The sequence below is a fragment of the Ptychodera flava genome, chromosome 12, assembly GCF_041260155.1.
Source record: "Ptychodera flava strain L36383 chromosome 12, AS_Pfla_20210202, whole genome shotgun sequence".
Taxonomy (NCBI): Eukaryota; Metazoa; Hemichordata; class Enteropneusta; family Ptychoderidae; genus Ptychodera; species Ptychodera flava.
Window position 1 is genome coordinate 18122795 of NC_091939.1, and position 19996 is coordinate 18142790.

Consider the following 19996-nt stretch of genomic DNA (forward strand, 5'->3'; position numbering starts at 1 on the left):
TGAAGTTTACAACTGCCACTTAATCATGCCAAACACCATTTGTATCAGGCAGGTGTGATTGAGAGCAAATTATACTCCCAACATTAACAAAAATCCTTATAGATAGTATAGTACAAATGACAACACAAATATTAACGATTCAAATCAGGACGACCTTCCGTACTGTATTCCTATCACATATTAGAACAATCACCTAAGCACCCTAAAATTGCTGTCAAATATCACGATGGTAGAAAGAAAAGCGAGAAATAAACTACTTCACACCTCGCTTAAGGGCAACTGTTCAAGTCTATACATAAACAAGCATTTGACAACAGCGAGGTGTTTACCTATTTGCAAGGTTTCTGCATTATGCCTATTTTGTACATGGTTTCTCGCAAACTGGTGCAGAACAAAATTTGAGGAGAGCATTAAAACCTGCCGATAAAACACGAACATATTGACATTATAAAGCCAGTATTGAAACACCTTGTGCCACAAAACTACTGGTCTTACCATGAAATTCGAGTTTAATCATAGACAGTAGAGGGGGGAATTAATCATCTCTCTTTACGTGTGTGTGTTTTAGCATAGACAATAGTCAATGATAATAGGGTGACCGGACGATTTTTAAAACTCAAATCTTTTGCCAAAATCTTCATGACACCAGTTGAAAAATGTTGGTATAAAGTCCAAATCTGGAAAAATAATTTTGGCTAATTAGCATGATCACAATTTGGCAGCCTCTGGAAAGTCGAAGTTTTCAAATTCTTTCCCTGAGAATATTGTAATGAGACAGGGTGACCAAAAATCGGACCCAATATGTTTTAAATAGCTGAATGGTGACTAACTGTAAAATATGAGTCCCGTGAAGGATGTATTTGTAGTTTCCAAATTATTTCTGTGAGAATATTGTATGGGTTGATAAGTCCAGTGAAAGAAAATGGAAGATTGTCCTTACGCTGACCACCGTGCGCTGACTTTTGTGTTTCCATTATCACAGATACAAGCCATTGTTTCTGGTCAGACAGGTGCGCACTGATGAAAAAGCATGATGTTGTTCAAGTACGGCACTATTGCGAACCTTACTTCCTGCTTTAGAAAAACCGTAGGCGCTAATTTGCGCTGCATAGCTGAGCCTATTTGGAGCAGAGAACTAATAGGAAAATGTATAGGGTACAATTCGCCCGCATGGCAATTCCTTCCCTTCGAATATTGGTAAACGATGCCAAAGGTCATAGACGTTTCATTATACATTTCGTCAGCAGTTTCTTGGAAAAAATACGTTTTGGGGAAATTTTTGCACTCATCTTGACTTCCTAATCTTCACAACATTCAATGTGACCATGGAGGTAGTCTCTGCTACCTCCATGCTTTGATATACAACTATTTCCGTTCACGCGATCTTTCATCGCGGCCGTTCGTTCGAGTAGACGACTTCCAAGATGGCGTCCCCTCTGACATTTGTTGACAAAGTGTGTTCGTAAACTTCAAGATTTTGACGCCATTACCTTGTTCACAGACATAAATGTGCACAACTGTTGCATACTTAAGATGAATTTGTACAACTTATCACTACCTGAGCCCCCCGTTTAGTCTTCGATTTCGAGCATTCACCCTCAGAGTTTTTGTGTCAGCCCCATTGTTATTAAGGAACAGTAAGGCCTCTCTCGTCCGGTCACACTATGGTTTTTGACGCGAAAGTTGGACCTCGTTTTACCGACACTATAGATTTCCATTTGGCGATCGAAAAAGACATTTTACAACATGGAATAATACAAAGGAGTTTGGCATTTATCAGTAATACAAGTTGTTTATTTTAATATGTGGTATTTCAACTATCAACTGGAGATCGGCACGCATCGAAACCATCGGGCACTCAAAATGGCGCACAAACCGCGCACACAATGTCACAAAGAAAGAGCTTACCCTTTTCCTGGCCAGTTTCTCCACAGCTGTCGATTTTCTTCTCCGTTTGGGGTCTCGACTAACGGACTCCGCAGCAGGTCGAATAAAAATACTGGGTACGGCATTCGGCTTTAGTACCCTCCTATGTTGCACCTTGAATCCATTTTAGCTTTCAGGTCTGGCGCAGATTCGAAGGAAGAAACATCAAAATGATCACTGCATACAACCGATCTGTGGGTGGGTGTCCACTTGTCCCTCGTGCGCTGGACTTGCTTTGCCCACTGTTCAATAATCCAGGGTCCTTTGGAAACTTGAAAAGTGACACACCATCACTATAGCACTTGGAGCATCCTGCCGCAACGCAAAAATTTGGCATGGCTATCTGCCGCAACGCAAAAAGTTGGCAACTATCCTTGTCTGTGGCTCAACTTTGGGCTCGGCTGCACTACATGTAAAGCGCACTGGCGCCATAAACCGTACACCTTCGCCTACGTCACTTCCGTATTTGCGAGATCGTCCAAAGAGCGCTTCCGGTCTTTTGGCGGGCTCTTTCAAATCGCCGTGATTGGTTAAAAAGTGCTTATTTTGTGGTTAACGATACGGCTTTCAGCAATAATGAATTTATTTCACGTATTAATTATACTTAAGGTTCCTAATGCAATGAAGATAGGTTGGTCGTGTCATAGGCCCTTTAATAGCTTCAGAAAGTGTTTTTACAACTGCCCGGATATTTGCAGTGAGAATTTACGTCTTTCCTGTTTTTCAGCACAAGATGTTGTGAAGAAATATACCGGTCTGACCGATTAACTATTTCAGTACATGCATTCATAAAAATATTGATTGATCATTCATCTGCTCCAGAGTTAGTCATCTATTTGTATCCACGGGAGGAACTGTGTTGTATCATAAACATAGTGGGACAATGTCAGGGTACTCAATACAAAATATTGCAATGACGAAATTATATTAAATTTGAAGGATGAAATAGACAGGAAATCCCTACAAAAAGCTTTCCTTGGGAAATAATAGTCTAATCAATCAAAGTCACGACAAGAAAAAGTAGAATTAGAAGGTTAACACCTGCTTAAAAAGGAAAGTAACGTGTAGATAGGTCTAAAACTGGCTTATTATAGCCATATCTTTTGACATACTCTGTATGTATAAACACTCTCGTTCACTCCCTTTGTCTGCATCACCACAACTTGTATACCATCTAATTACAAGCGTACACACTTCCTCTCAACTTGCCTGCTGTGTCCAAGGTCTATCAGCTTGAATTATTAAGCTGTTAACAGCTTTCATGTTTTACCAACTGCTGAGTTTAAAACTGTTGTTGTGTCTCAAGCGTGAATCCTTCTTGTAGCCCCCAATTTTGACAGAATACTAGCTTCCAGTCCTTTCCAGCTGAAGTGAGTTCATTCTAAGTCTTCAAAGAGAGGTTGCACAATGGTTTGCATGAAGCTGTGTTTGGTTTTGTGATCTGATACAGTATGGCTGCCTTTCAAGCATGTTGCGACCCAGTCATAGTTGTGTTTACAGACTGACAGTATACTGTTACATGTACCAAGCTCTTCATAAACCTCTGTATTTGTTTATCATCTCATTTTATTTATTTTATTCATTTTCATTTATTTATTTTATTTATTTAATGGGTCAACAGGCCCAAAGGCCCAATAACAGACTCGCATCATCTTACAGTATCAGACATTTGGTTATAGTGGTGCGTTAATTTTAGCATATTTTTCAGACATTCCTTTCAACGAACTGTTTTCCTGATATAATAAAATGCAGTTTAAATCTTGTTGTTCAAAAATATAAATCATGATGACAGCAAAACCATTCAGAAAATTATATTTTTACAAAATGAATATAGGCAAAATGGACACTTATGTTTCAATTACATTGTCAATCTGTGCCACCACTGAACTGTATCTGTGTCATATACCTAAAGGCATTAAACTCGAAATCAAATACCGGTATGAGAAATATTTCATGCAATTTTCACGCCAAATGCATAGAAAATTATGTGCGCAATCTGAATGACTCTTGAGGATTTGTCTGCGTCAATGACTTGTTTCCAGTGTGGAACCAGGAAGCTATTTAGCAATCTTGTACAGTCGGTAAATTTGATTCTCCATCAGCAAATTACACAGTTCCTCGGCCTTGTAGGTAATCTGATCACCATGAAATGTGACTGCTCTATTTGCATAGACGGGTACAATCACAGTGAATCGCAATCACACAGGTGCAGTTCTGGTAGACTCACCACTTCAATCCCAGCAGCTAGTCTACGACCTACAGTCATGTATATTTTGTAATTTCTCTCAGTTTGAAATAACACAAAAATCTTGACTTTCTTAGAACCAGTTGATTTCTCGAGATTATCTTTTTAGTCTGCTGTCACTGGCCTACGTGCCAACTGTCCGTGGATTGGATTTTCATTTTCATGACTGAACAGAATCAATTTTGTTAGAGACAAGCGTCTTCAGGACATTAACCTACGGGCTCCCTATCTCAGTAGATATTGGCAGCCTACAGTTTCATACACCGGTATTGTGAATGTGGCAAACATTTGCCAGGCTCTACACCTTAAGAGTGGGGAATTTATGGCCAGTAGGTAAATGCAAAAGAGGAAAGTATTCATAAACCTGTGGACACTGTAACTGTTTGGAAATATTGTAGGTAAGCTTGTTTAATTTGATTAAATTTAGCAGATTTACAGCATTGGGCATTGCAGAAGTGCGCAAAATTTATCCTTTTTGCAAAACTTCATCTTGATAAAATATTTTAGGTCAAGATATCTGATATAGATTAGGTGTGGTTTCCAGAAATAAGACCTTTTTTTTCTTAACCTTCACTCTTTATTTGCATGGCAACATTTTTCTTAAAATGTGTTATATAGTGGAATTGGGAACTACACTAATTACGGCCATATGAAGTTTTCAAACGGCTGTCATATTAATTCTCCAATATACCTCAGCCACCTAATTCAATACATGCGCTGTTACAGAAACAATTAAAAGACATGGCCATCAGTTATTACCAAAACCTGTGTGTAACATATTGAAATGCTTGTGTATTGAATTGTTAGATGCAAAAGTAGATTATTGAAATACTCTTAAAGAGAGTGTGTTGATATGCAGTTGTGTTACCATCTTCAACATAAAGTGATGCAAAAGAGAGCTTTTAGCCCTTCAACACTCTGACAGTGATATTTTTTTAATAATTATATTTTTATATTTTATATTTTCAATGATATTTTAGGAAATGTTGGTGTATGTACATATAAAGGAAATTAATATGTGTTGTTAACATTTCCATGTGTGGTACGGTAGATTGAATTTTTTAAAAATCCCCACCAAAATCTTGTCTTTTCAAGATACACAAGGGCTTTCCTACATTTGTGATGACTGTTTACACACATGTGTAAGTGACTAGATTTGCGTACAGAAATCATGAATAAAAGAGATTGCAAAATGCAGTTTTGTGGACAAGCAGTCAACAGTAATTCCATATAATAGTCCAATCCTGTTGGCAATTTTTCCACGTCAACTTCGGTGAAGTCTAGCCTAGCTGTATGCTGTAGGCTTTTGTGGTGGGAGAACCTCAAGAATTTAAAGTAATGGGGACGTACTATATGAAAACATCGAGGGCAAGTTAAATCGTTGGACCCGTGCCAAGTGTCTGTAGTTGTAATTTGTGCGTGGGTGGATGTACATCAGTGCCGTTGATCATTACATCAACAAGAGCCTCAGTTTGCTCTGCAATAGAAGCTTGTCATGGAAGTTTATGCCGACATCTGGTGACATTTCGTATGCTACGAAAAAGGTAACGTCAGAAATCATTATTTTCACAGCCTCTGCACCAGGGGGACTGTTTGGTGGTTAGTTATGTGTGCCGGGGTCAGGAAGAACATTTGTTTCGTATAATTGATGCGTTCTTGATGTAGATGATGTTGCAGTAACAGCACCAAGTCTTAATTCTGTCATCGTTTAGAATCACGATTTTTTGTTGAGAAGAGTTATCACAGATTGAAACCAGGACACATGGATTCCACATACTTGTCAGCTTCCCATAGGTTATAAGGGTTATGTGCCACACTTGCAAAGCATGGGTGAACACAGTGAATGAAGCAGTAAGTTCTCTTCAGCTAAAACCTCATTTTTGCAATGGTTGTATTTTGATACAAAAGTGAGAGTATCATACAGCATAATATACACATGTATCCAACAATCATAATAATAACACTGTAGGATACTATACAAACTCATTGACACGGTCACTGTTTACACATTGGATGTAATGTGGTATTCACAATAAATGGCATGGTCAGTTGCGCAAAATAATTTGCAAATAAATTCCCCAGATGCAGACTGATCAGGTTTACACAAATATAACACAGAATTATCGCCAGCCGATGTTGATAAATCCTGTGTTGCAGAAATAATAGAAAAAACAAAAAATAACCAGAGCAATTGCCTTACAAATGAAATTGTTAATGTATGTGTGAGTGTGTCGGTAAACTTTCAAGAGGTGTTTTTCAAGGCTGTTGATATTTTGTTGAATTAGTCGGCGGATATGGCAAATTTGAAGATTCTGAGGATGAAGGGTAAATATACACTCCCCGATTAGTAGTTTTTGAATTCTTGAGGGCAGTTTATGCATTATGAATAGCTTCTCCACACCAAACTGAATGATTTCTTTTTGTCTGTTGAAGTGCCGGCTCTTATGTCATATACATTGTTAGTGCGCAACCATAGAGAGAACATGAAACGCGAGCCGTGAAGTTTTGACGTCATATCCTTATCCTCTTCGGAAGAACATCACTGAATGGAAGTGTTCTATATCATTCAGCTTTAAAAAAATCAAATTTTCTCATGAATCTGTCAATGGCAGTTCCTGACTTGTGCATCACAAAGGGATAATATATGGAAAGAAAATAAATGTACAAAAATATTTTAGATGTTTTTGTGTGAGGAATAAGAATCTTCAGCAAACCTAGTATTGTGAATTACCAAAGACTTCAAGTCAAATATATACAGTATGTAAAAGAAAAATACATTTTCAAATGCAGTTTCGCTCTCTTGTTTTTGTGGAAAAGAACATTACTTTTTCCACAGAGATAACATGAAAAATAGTAACTGTAGGAAATCTTAAGTCAAACCCTGGTTTAGAATCTGAATGCCCACTTCTGATTTTAAATCTTGATTTCAAAAATGTTATTTATTGGGAGGTGGGTGTCAACAAAACTACGGTAGATATTTGTGTTGTGCAGGTGTGTTCCACCTTGCAAAGCAAATGAGCTAATTTAATCAGACATGTCTTCATATGAAGTATACCTGAGTAGCTCAGCAGGTCAAAGGTCATCATGCCATAATACTTATGTACACAACTGTGCTCAAACCTGATTCCTGCAGTCAGTTTCTCATTTATGCATCTGCACGTCTTTTTATGGAACATGTTTGGTACATGTCTCTCTCAAGTCTCGTGAAGAAACATCCTGCCCGGATGGTAGATGTTCCAACACTTAGTGTTTGTGTATTAACTACATGTACACATTGACAATAGGACAACTTAAAACAAAAGTATACATCGAGGCATAAGGTAGACGTACAACACAAACATTAAATATATTTGATAAATAATAAAAATATTCATACTTTGACATACTGTGACATAATGCTTTCTATATAAAGTCCTCCTAGAAGTTTTAGCCATGAGTGATAGAAGTTCAAGATCAATTTTATAATGATCACTCAACTTTCATCAATGAGGTTCAAGTCCTCTCCTCATGAGAATGAGACTGTTTAAAGCCAGGGAATGGAATCAATGGAACCAATCAAACTAGTTTAGCATGAATATTTGTCATAAATAATACACTTCCTGCTGATAACAGAAATTTATTCATGTCATTGAGAACATGTTTGCTGACTGTGTAATTGATATTGATGTTGTGATAATTATTAGCAGATGTATCCTTCCATTGTCAATAAAAAAATAATTAACTGTGCAATAGAAATGATTATTTTCCATGGACAGTTACAGTCATTTGATAGTTTAATACATTTTGTTTAATTGTTTGAAGGCCTAAAATTTGGCTTTATCCTTCTTTGGTGATTTCACAAATGCACAAAAAGATAATTTTAGGTGTCCTTGAGGCATGAAAGTCTTTCAAAGTTTCACGTTTGGGGACATCCCATGGCGTAGAAGATGTAATGAGCGTTTTCAATAACCCGTTATTGGCAGTGTTTGTGTATCAAGGATTTCTTTTCTATTTGACATGAACACAATGTTGAACTTGATGTACTTAGCAAATCAACATGGTTTGTTGACATTTTTCTCTGTGTTAGAGACGGCACAGCAAAGGCCGGAAGAGAGTGTTCTTAATACCTGTTCCCAATACAATAAGTATGAGTTATCGTTATAGAAGCTACACTGGTCACTTGCCACAGAGTGGTAAATTCATGCATGCAGTCACTCTATCATTGATGAAAATTCAGAAGTGATCATCATATGAAAATGTTCATTTTTACATAATCATCATATTAGTACAAATATATGCATACTTGAAATATAGCTGCTATACAATGCACATAATGTAAAATAGGCAATATCAATACATTTACCTGGTATACATCCTAATTTTTGAGCTCTGATAAGCTGTCTACCATCTTTATCAAACATCAAGACAGAGTTTGATTATTAGCGATGTCTTCATCTGCTTGAATGTTGATTGGTGTACTTTGACTGATACGATACGTCTTTCTTTGGCAGTGACATTCAGTTTGTTGGTTGAGTGAAATTACAAAAACCAGTCGGGGTGCTTTTCATAACACAGAAAGATGACGCAAATTACTGAAATGTAAAATTACAATAGACCAGACAGTATTAACAATAAATCTACCTAGCCCACACAGATTTTACTCTCATAATGAAAGCATTCCCATCTGTTACCAATTTTTTGATGTCTTTGTATAACTATTTTTTACTGTGCTACCGATAAAATCGTGACATTAGGGTTTACCGACAGTCAAAAGCTTGTTGTTATTCCTGAATGTAAATCACTCTCTCTTTTAAATTTTCCAAGGTTCCATCTGTCATGCATATTGCATTTTTATTCCGAAATTTTTTTTTTTAGATAAAGATGTTCTACAATACATCTCATTTCAAACTGAAATGAAAATGACGAGTGATTGCTAGCTGTGGACTGTCAAAGCTGATGGTTAGTTTCTGTGTTAAGGTAGAGGACAAGACAGCAAAAAAGTTGATTTTAGAAAGCACAGAGCGAGTCCACACTAGCTGAACAGCATCAAAGGACTAAATGAATCATGAATTCATAGAACTGTCATCCAGAATTATCTTGCAAAAATTTCAACTTTTATCATCTAATTTTATAGCTATTATACATTATTTTGCTGAAAAATTCCCAACTGAGCACTTATTTTGTACAATATGGAAATATCCTACATGCAGCATTATATTGCATTTTATTTGTTTTTCTAATGAAACTCAGCAGATTAACAATTTTATTTCTTATAGCTTCCCATCTGTCATAGTTCGTAATTTCCCCTCTGATAGTAAAGACAAGATACAGCTCTAAGGAAAAGACAAATATGCTACTGATAATTTTGACATTACTGGCTACAATCATGCATATTTTGTTGGAAAAATATTGATTAATAGTGAAATTGCTGAAGACGGATAGCGCTGTAAGCCTTTAGTTTGTTGTCCATATCTATAATTTATGAAATTTGTTTGTGTGCGTGGGTGTGCATGTCTTCATGTGTAATGACCCCAATAGCAGAAGGGCCTGGGCGTCTGGTTCTGCATATATCCCCGGTAAATACGCTACGAGAACGGCAGCATACAACTAGCAGATAAAGAGAAAATCTGTAATAAATTTATGACCTGTCGTAGTGATAGTGTGATATCCTGATTAATTTTACGCTTATGATGATTGACAACTGAACCTGAAATGATAAAAAAATTGACAGTTATGTTCCCTGTTCATGGAACGGTAATATTGGCAGAATCTTTATTGTGCACTGAAATTTATCACAGAGTGACCTCTTCCGTATCAGGTATGACACATTTTCACTGGAAAAAATGAAAGAGGTTCATAAATTTTAGCTCTTGACATCATGTAGGCCGTGCTGAAGGCATGAGAAACAATATTGAAAGTACAGTCTCCTATTGCGAAGTGAAATTAATGTTGGATTAGCTTCAGGCTGTGTTTGTCCTGCAGCAGTGGGGAGATTTTTCAGTTGTTTTTATTCCTGCCCGTGAGATTTGAATCGTAGACTGGCAAATTCACAGGTGGGCTTTTTTGAGGTCCATATAATGAACAGCAATAAATCAAAAACCCATCAAAACTTTTGTTGTTCACCATGAAACAAGACAAATTGGTGAATCAGTGGATGTTACATGAAGATTTGGGATTTTCAGAAAACAAAATTTCATTACCCCAGGTGCACATCCTTGCCATAAAATTGAAAGTAATTTGAAAAGGATGACACGCCTGCGGAGGATTATCAACGGTATATTATGGATTTAGGCAGGTAGTCGTTACTTTAATGAAAAAACGAACCCACGTCTTCTACTAGTCTGTCATGATGATATCCCAGCAGATCTGTATAATTATTCTGATCAATTCGTTGAAGCAAACTCACCTTTTGACGCTATCTTTCTTGTCAAGTTCATGTTAACCACATTTTGTTCAACAAGAAGACCAGAGTCTCTTTAGGTTCAGGGATTTGTGGAGATTCAGGGTTTTATCCAATGATATTGTGAAAGTGAAAATTTTTAGGATTGTGATTCTATAGCCAAATACGGAAGCTCTGATGGGTGTGTTTTTGTGTTGAAACAAATTATTGAGGAAAGGCAAATAATTGGAAAGAAATGCGAGAATTTTTTGCGTAGAAAAGAAAGCAAACACGAAGAATGTTGAGAAACAGCCCAGGCACTTTTGTACTAAGCAATGGTGAGCGTAAGTGTATTGATTTTTTTCTAAAGAATAAATATAATGACACAAAATAGAAGTGAGGTTGTATTTCATATGAACAGTGCGTCAGCATCATATGTAATTGAGACAGTAATCTAGATGAATTCCAGACCTAGTAAGCATTACAAAGAAAAACGTGCACTACACAGTCTTAATCAGCTATGTGCCTGCAAAACCATCTGCTGTCTGGACTGGTTTCTGGTACACATTTGAAGGCTTGGGTCAATTGAGGTCATGTCATGCAATTTGACCCCTGCCCCCACATGATCAAGAGAACATCAAAACTATTCATAAGTGAAAAGAGAAATTCCTTTCCAAAAGTTGGCGAGATGAAATAATTGGAAATGGTTATTTATCCGAGATGCTTTGCTGTATGTTTTTAAGGATGCCCGTGTCTGCATTTAAATATGGAAAGCCATTTAGTGATGATGGATTGATATTTGCAAATTGACACTGAGGGTATCTTTTCTGCATCCAATCAGGTGATACATTAATATTTCATGAAATTGGGTAATTATCATACCACGGTTATTACTGCAATCTTCCTTGATCATTAGTACTGTTTTGTAGAACAGTTTATCTATCTATCACTTTCTCCCAAAAATTGTCGTCATTCCAGAAGAACAATTATATTGTAAATACTGGTACCTCTTGTAGCATGAGAGGTAGTGTGTTGGCAAATAGTCATTTTACATGCCAAATTAAAATGCATCGTGTCAGCGGTATTCAGAAAAAAACTATTTTATTAATTTGAAGCTTTTATTTAATGCAAAAGAAAGTCTTTGAGATCATAACACTATATAGTCGTATGTGCATTTCTGGCTCTTTATACATGTAGCTATTAAATAAGACAATTGCAGCCAATCCAGGCCATCTGACGGTGAGACATTTGAAAACATATTGACCACCTGACACTCATTTCAGTCTTTACTTTCAGACATCAAAGAAAATAATATCAGCCGCAGAGCAACAGATGATGTAGAAAAAGCAACAATCGAAAAATCAGCTTTTTGCATTTTTTTTCAGTCCATGTGAAATCACTTTGTATTTGCTTGAACAAATTCTAGGTTGCCAATTGACGGTGTGAACACTGATACATCTGCCCTTCAAATCTATTAGCTTACTTGTATGACAAAGCATCGCCATGGTAACGGCTGACCTGCAGCCTTTGAGTGGCAAAAAGATAAAGCTCGGATAATCCCCCAAAGGGTAGCTATATTACCCGGCTGCTGAAATATCGGCATGACAATTTTTCAATCAACACACCATCCCACCCTCTTTCTCAGCGGAAAAAATATGATAGGAGATTTAAGAATAAGTTATAATGCTCTGTTTCATATCTCTCTAAAATTAACGTCGATGACAGCAATTTGACGTTTCTTTGAAGGGCAATTTTCAGCGGTGAAATGAGATGAATGGAAAACTGGTTATGAGTTTTCTTGTCCTTTCATATCGCGTGAATGTGAAAAGAGATATCTACATCAAACTGTGTGAATGGAGAATGCATTACAATGGATATGATATTAGTCTGGAAAACCAAAGAAGGACAATGGGATAAAGTGATTGATTGAAAGGAATACAAAGGGAAAATATAGGGATTGAACGCTCTTTAGTGTTATCTTAGCAGCAATTAACGCTGAAGGTGCAAATCAGTATGGCATATTCCATAGACCCTTTCTAACCGTCGCTTATCACTCTTGTCAATACACATACAAAATGAAAGATTGTTACTCTCAATTGAACATTTGAAACGCGTTTTTAAAAAAAGAAACGTGGCATTTGAAGCTTTTCTTGGGGGCAGAAGTTATGGATTCAGATTGCAATTAAGAAGACAAAATTACCTATTAACGACAGGACTGTCATCGAAGAGATGGATGCGTGCATAAATTTAACGCCGAGATAAAATATCTTGGCTATTTTAATCAGGACTGATTATAACATATGATAGATAGTTGTCATGAAGTTGTCAGAGCAGCTTAGAAAAGTCAGTTTTTTTCTCCCCGTCGTCAGTAGATTTGAGTATTAGCGTTTTATGTGAAAGCTCTTCTGAATGTCCCGTCTTTGCATATTCACATAAGCCCTGTGTAAATGCAGGCTTTAGTCATTCTTGTCTTTTAACAGAAGGTCGACAGCGCTCTCATCTCCCCTGACATTTTCACCAGCTGTCTCTTTGTATCAGTCAGGTATTCCTGGACCGGCTGACCTCAACACTTGAAGTATGCATATTGCATGACCTGTCTCACGATGGCAGCTTTCTATGCTGCCATGTTAAACTTCTCACATAAGAAATGTTTATAATCAACAAATTGGGATGGTGAAGAATTTTCTATTTTAGAGCAGAGGGGAACAGACCTTCTGAAAAATATATGCTCGCCCAGTATGGTTCGCTACAGCTTGTATTCTCACAGATAGAGCATAGGTGGAACTTTTGATGATCTCATGGGATTCTCGAATTTAAAAATAGTGTCAATAACCAGTTCCCATTTTACCAACATTGATAAATGTTTGTGTGACTTCTACCAGAACATTAAAACGATCACTCCAGCACTTGAGAATTTCCGCACAACAAACATTTTTACATGGTGCCCAGCACAAGTCTTGTACTACTGAGTAATTTAAAAGGAAAAATACTGTTCACAGTTGGTGTTCTGTGTAAGAACTCTACTTCAAAAAAGAGCTGAAAGCTGTTTCAAATTTTTCTGGTGTTTCTGATTTGGCAATTGTGGGACCACAACACACAAAATTATCCTTAAAAATACAATGCCGATAAAAGCAATTTCATTAAAATTTCAACTAATATGTGAGTGAACACATCCTTTTAGGAAACTGCAAACCAAATTTCAAAGCAATCGGGCAAGCTGTTGATGAGATGTTTCGTCGACCATAAATGACAAAAGTGTTCTTGACAATGTTTTAATTTTTATCATAATTTTAATTTTTAATGCATCTAAATTCCAACATTACAAGGGTTTCCAAAGGAAATTGAAACTCTACTCAAGGCGTTTCTGGACAGAAAATAATTGGACCAAAAATGACAAAAATATATTCAAAAATATAATTTTGTGAATTTGCTCAGAAATGCAACAAATCTCAATGAAAATATCCCTTGAAAATTGCAAATTTCGATTTTCATTCATAAATTTTCTATTAGCTCTGTTGTGAGAGACATTGAACCTTTTAACTTGATGTCTGTCCATTACTTTCTTATGTCACACTTTCACATATTGAAAACTTCTGGTTCTTCTACTTATGAACTGCTGGACAATTTGCTACATACACAACTACCATATTAACCCTTTTCCTGCCAAGTCGGTGAAAATCCGCTTGAAATTCGGTGTAGCCAGAATCTAAGCACTGGTGACCGTTATTCTCCCAACCCGGTGGAAATCGGGCCCTTTTTTGGTACCCCCTTTCCTGCCAAGTCGACGGCACTACGTTTGGCTATCCCCTGTGCGTTTAGGGGTCATCCGAGGAGAGGTTTTCTGACAAGGAACGCCTTTTCCCCTCGAAATGGGTTCGCAGGGAGTCGATAGACAGGGAAAGGTGCAGAAACCTGTCCGCCAGTCCCCCACACCCGAGGGGGGCTGGGTTTTTTTTACCGCTTTTTAGCGGACTTGGCAGGATAGCATGGTGACGTTTTCTGGCAGAGTTGGACGTACTTGGCTGCCTGGCACTATAGAGATTGCTGCCGAACTTGACCAACTCGGCAATGCTAATCTAGAAGGCTACCTCTTGCAAACGACTTGGCAGATATGCCGATGGTGCGAGACGAAAGTCACTTATTCAGTTGTGCGTGACTGAAAATGAGAACGTATTTTTGACGGGACGGCTCGACTTGTTCCTCCGATGGAACGGATATGAATGACTCGGAAATACCATTACAAACTGGTGTCCGACGTACTAAGCTGGGCTTCAGCTCTGCAAGTTCAAGCCAGGCAACGTCTTTCACCGCCTTGGCCGTGCCATTCAATGGACGTCGCTTTGGAGTTTTTATTTATTCCATCGTCCGAAGTATTGGCTCTGGTTTGCAGGCAAACGTATCCTCTTGCCGACGCATTGGTAACTACGTACGCTGTTTGCGTACAGAGAATTCAAAAGGTGACATAAGGTCAATGCTACGGGGATACAGCCTGCAGTTAGCAGGGACTGCTTTTGTTATGCAAACCAGCTAGCAGTACAATATGGCTGCCAGGCATGTGGACACGTCGATGGCTAGAACAATGGAAGCATATTGCGTTGCACCCGTGCATCGCAAAAGTGAACTGAAGACTTGGGTGTAGTGACTGGTTATCACTGGTTAGCTGCAGCCCAAGCCATGTCGGTACAAACCCGTACCTGACTGAGGACCACTCGATTAAGTCAGTAATGAACGGTAACACTCATAAACCAACTCCCAACTGAGCTGGCTAAACTACGTGGAGCTGTGCTTCAATGGCTCAGCCATGTCGTTAATACAACGGCAAAAACGTAATTTTGGTGCTACACTGCCAAGTCGTTGAAGGTACGTATTCAATTGACCCTACCCTGGGGAAACAGGACAGGTTTGCCGGTGCTGCCGCACCCCTAGCACGACCCTCAGGGTCTCTGACTAACAGACGAGTGAGGTGATGTTTGTGCCTAGCGGACGTGCGTAATACTGAAGGAGTTTATTTCCGAATAAATAAACATGAAACGGCAATAAAATGACGCACTCCCAGGGGCAAACAAAGCCGGTGACCTCAATTTTTTTTCTGCAGTAACCCTTGAGCTCCTTCCCCTGTCTACGGGCATGTAGAAATTATCGAAGTCTAACACGTATAAGTACGGCTAAAACAACCCTGAAAATGGGCGATTTCTGCCAAAATGCCTGGCAGGATAACATGCAGGAGAGCCAATCTTTTGCAGGCACATATTATGGGGCGGTTTTCTACTGACTTGGCAGGATAACGGACAAGGGCGCTCGGCAGGAAAAGGGTTAAAGATGCCCATATCAGATTTCTCGAAATTGTCCAAAAATTTCAGGTTTTGAAAAAGGTTTTGAAAGATAAACTTATTCAGTTTTGCATAATCATTTATTGTCAATCATCCTATTTTCTTATACAGCTTTCTTTGACAGCTTTCAGTTTTGGTTTGTAACTTCCTATAAATTGCTTCTTTCAGATTTATTCAAATTGTGACAAAATTTCCACATTAAAATTGCACTCATACCTAAAGGATGTTGGGAAAACCCAGTGTTGGTTTGTCATTGTCAACACAGTGTGTGCATATGTCAGGTACACTGAATTCTACTCTATGGAGAAATTAACTGATTTCACAGTGATAACAGAGCACCTTATATGGATGTACAGACCTCTTAGACTAGACAAGTACTGGGTATTTCCCATATGTTGTGAAGTGGACCAAGAAACTATGTTTGATATCTAAAACAAAAACATTTAAAAGAGGTAAATTGAGAATCACAGTTACACTACCATGGCAGTTCATGAAAGTTGTAACTGCCTTGTTGAGCATTTTACTGGTAGGTATGGGCACTATTCACAGACTAGCTCTTTGAATCAAACTCTTCCTTGCCTTTCCCAACTCAATGATAAATGCTGTAATCTTTCCACACACAGATTACTGTTTCTGACTATCTCAGTCATATTCTTATCCCAGAGAGACTGTGTGTTTTCTGACTTGGTCCCTCGTTGACAAGCAGTATTAGAGATTTTAATGTTTTGCTAGACAGTGAGAGTGATGCCCTGTACATGATATCAGAAAGAAAATGTTTTAAAAGTAATTGCAGTTTGATGTAACTTCTGATAGTTAAATGCTATTGCATCAGCTTAGGATTTTTGTACTCGTTCTTATATACAAACTTTTGAACCCTTTTAAAGATAAATTCATGTGCTCATCGCATTTTGTCTCGCCGTCTGCGATATCTATGCTATTTGTCTCAATCTTCAAAACAGGTCAAACTTTTTACCCACAATGCTGAGCAGTCGTTATCTGTCTTATTGAATGAAAATAATATCGCAAGGCAAAACCGCAGAAGCAAATGATCTTTTATCATGATTTTGGAGAAACTTTGCATTTTGTATATGGCTGTTTGCAGTCGCAGGTTTGTTACTAAATATAGTTGCTAGAAATATGGACAAATTTGGTCAGTGCTGCCTGCGTGGCTGTTGTTGTAGCTTGTAGTCTGCCCCATCAGTATGTCTTCTTTAATGTTCATTGTAACATTAGCATTATGTCTCCCATTATGTTGTATTTTTGCCTTTCTTGCATATGTCATTTCTAAAACTGTAAACCAAATTTATGAATAAATGTTTATTTTTGCATATTAATGAGAGAACAATGACGTCATTTGCAACCATGCCTGACTATTAGCATTTGACGCTATTTTCAGGTGAAAATTTCTCACCTGGTGACTAGCAAAGTGCACGTCAAGGAATGTCATACTTGCAATGTCTCCCCTCAAAGCCTGTTTGCTCATTTCGTATGTCAAACTCGAAACTATAATCACAGTATAGGCTTTGTTCTGCCATGTTAAAAAAATCAAGTTTAAGTCAATTCAATTACAGAGTTTGCCAATGCTGTTTCTTTCATTCCACAGTGCCATTAAGTCATGATGTATATGATATCCCCAGAGTTTAAAAAAATCTGCGTGGCACCCTGGAATACAGTGTGTGATTCTGTCCTGATGTTTTTTAGATTCACTCAAACACACACATGTTTGGATCATACTTGCTGTGAATTTTTATCTGTCAGAAAATTTGACATGTAGGGCTGATGTTAAATGTCACAGTTCTGTTTTTGATATCCAGGGACAGATATTTGTCAGAATTAAAAACAATTGATAGAGTTTTGTTTGCAGAAGCTGAGGTTGTACATGCATACCTATATTTACTGGCTATATCATTGTCAATTTTCATTAGTTTTTAACCTGTACAGTCAGGTGACAGTTCTGAACGGCATGTTATCTAACAAATCAATAACTGGTCAATGGACAACATTTTATCTGACCAATCAGAGACTCACAGCATTTTGTCCAACCTATCAGTGACTTAACACCATTGTATACAACCAATCAGTCACTGAGCAGTGTTTTCTCTAACCAATCAGTGACCAAGCAACATTTTATCAAACCAACCAGTGACTTAACGGCATTTTGTGTAACCAATCAGTGATCAAACTGCATTTTGTCACCAATTGAGAGCTTCATCTGAAGAATACCTTTCTTCTGGTAATAGTTTAATGCTTCATATTTTCATATAAAATATTTCATATCATTCATATAATTTTTTTCCAAATGACACAACATGTCTGCATTGCTTTATCAATACCTGTAATCAATTTCATCAATGCAAAGGACCAATTAAAAAAAGAGCAGTAGCTGTCTGAAGACATATTTCTTTAAGCATAATTACTATTTTACCAACAAATCTGTAGACCAGAAATCAGAACAATTCTGAAATACCATCATCTTCTCATACATATGAACCTTGACCTTGTTCTTGATGTTCATATTGTATTCAAAACATCACAGGGTTTTCTTCATCCAATATTAAAAAGAGACTCAGATTTTAGGCAGAACCCTACCTGTCAGTTCATCAATGGAAAGTGTAGTACTTTTTTCATCGTATGCAGATCTATAATAGATTTATATATACACCTAAATAGAAGATAGTGATGTTATCTTTACTGTTTCTGGAAATTGTATTTTATAGAGTGATTTTTAGGTTTCTGTATCCTCCAATCAGAATAAATAAGCTAAAGTTGCTTTACATACATAATACACAAAGTCATGACATCACACTTGTCCAAGCTGGCATGATTGATATTCTTTTATTGAATGCTTAGTTTAATCCAAACTGACAATGTTATGAACCATGCACTGGTTAGTTTATAAAAGTCTTCATCTTCAATAGTGCAGTAAACATAGAATTATATTTGACTAATAGCAACAACTGGCATTTATGATTGACCAATCATAAATCAGCTCAGTTTCCTGTTTGACCAATCAGAAGCAGCCAATAGTAATGTGTTCCCTATGATATCAATGATGTTATTTCAGGGCACAAGACATGTGGAGTCAGCAAATAGAATTGTGCGAGATGAGAAATTCTGTGAAATATTAAAATACAATTACTTGAGTTATGTGTTTCAAAACTGTAGGGTGTCGATGGTGTACAGTATTTGTGTTGAATAAAACATTCACTACAGACAAGCTGTCTCAGTTCTGAGCACAAAGGCATCACTTTATAGCCATGAAGGGATTACGGAGACCATCAAGGCAGATGCATTGACACACATGTGAGAACAAATGGATGGTTGTTGTCACTCATTTGCTGTCAGAATTTGTGGCCAGTGGTATGACGAATGATTACCTCAAGTATGTAAAGACACTCAATGGCAATGTGCAATCTGGGAAAACTTCATTTTTGAACTTCATTAGGGGTCAAAACAACCATTTTTACCTCAAAATAGTGATGTACGTTTGACATTTGGCGCTGCCAACAGAAACTCAGACAAATTTTGTCTTTGGTCTACCTCCTACATTACTGTAACTTGTGGTTGTACTATCTTTTGACATGTAATGTTTTTTTTTAATTTCAATAACAACATCAGTGCCCACAAAGAACCAAACTTCTGTTCCTGTAGGTGTAATTTAAAAAAAAATCTTGTCACATTTTTAACAAATAACGTTTTTGTGGATTAATGGTGGAATTCTGATGTCTTAACGAATCTTTCCTACTTGTGGTATCTTACAGACACCTACAACTCTATTTTTGTGTTCCACCCACCAGTAGATTCAGGATTAGAAACACAACAGAATTAAGCCACCTGATTGAGTACATTTGAGTCGCTGAAGAAAGCCCTTCTCCTATCCTCCTTCTGTTCTGTGAATCAGAAAAAAAAGAATTACACTAAACGTGTCTAAAGGCTGTGACTTTGCCTCAGTGTAGAAGCATACATACATGTAAATGAAGAATTTATTTTGATTTTCTTATGTCAAAAATAAAAATGGAAGTAAAAAAGTAAAAAAAAATTTGAAATTTTTGATAGCAACAACATGCTGCAGAGCAAGACAGTTGGTTGCCGCAAGATGGGGCCATGTTTTGATATTCAAGTCAGTACCTGCAAATC

At 37.4% G+C, this 19996-nt stretch overlaps 1 protein-coding gene across 6 annotated transcripts in view; it reads left to right on the plus strand.

The window, feature by feature from the left end:
- LOC139145253 (membrane-associated phosphatidylinositol transfer protein 2-like) overlaps positions 1-19996 on the plus strand; it is a 97601-nt gene that overhangs the window by 45498 nt on the left and 32107 nt on the right. For 2 of the 6 annotated variants that reach the window (XM_070716287.1, XM_070716290.1), the window contains exon 1: positions 5587-5715. The exons of the other annotated variants lie outside the window; for them this stretch is intronic. The gene's annotated coding sequence lies outside the window, so the exon portion shown is untranslated. Of the gene's footprint in view, positions 1-5586; positions 5716-19996 lie in introns of those variants that run through there. 6 annotated transcript variants of the gene reach the window in all.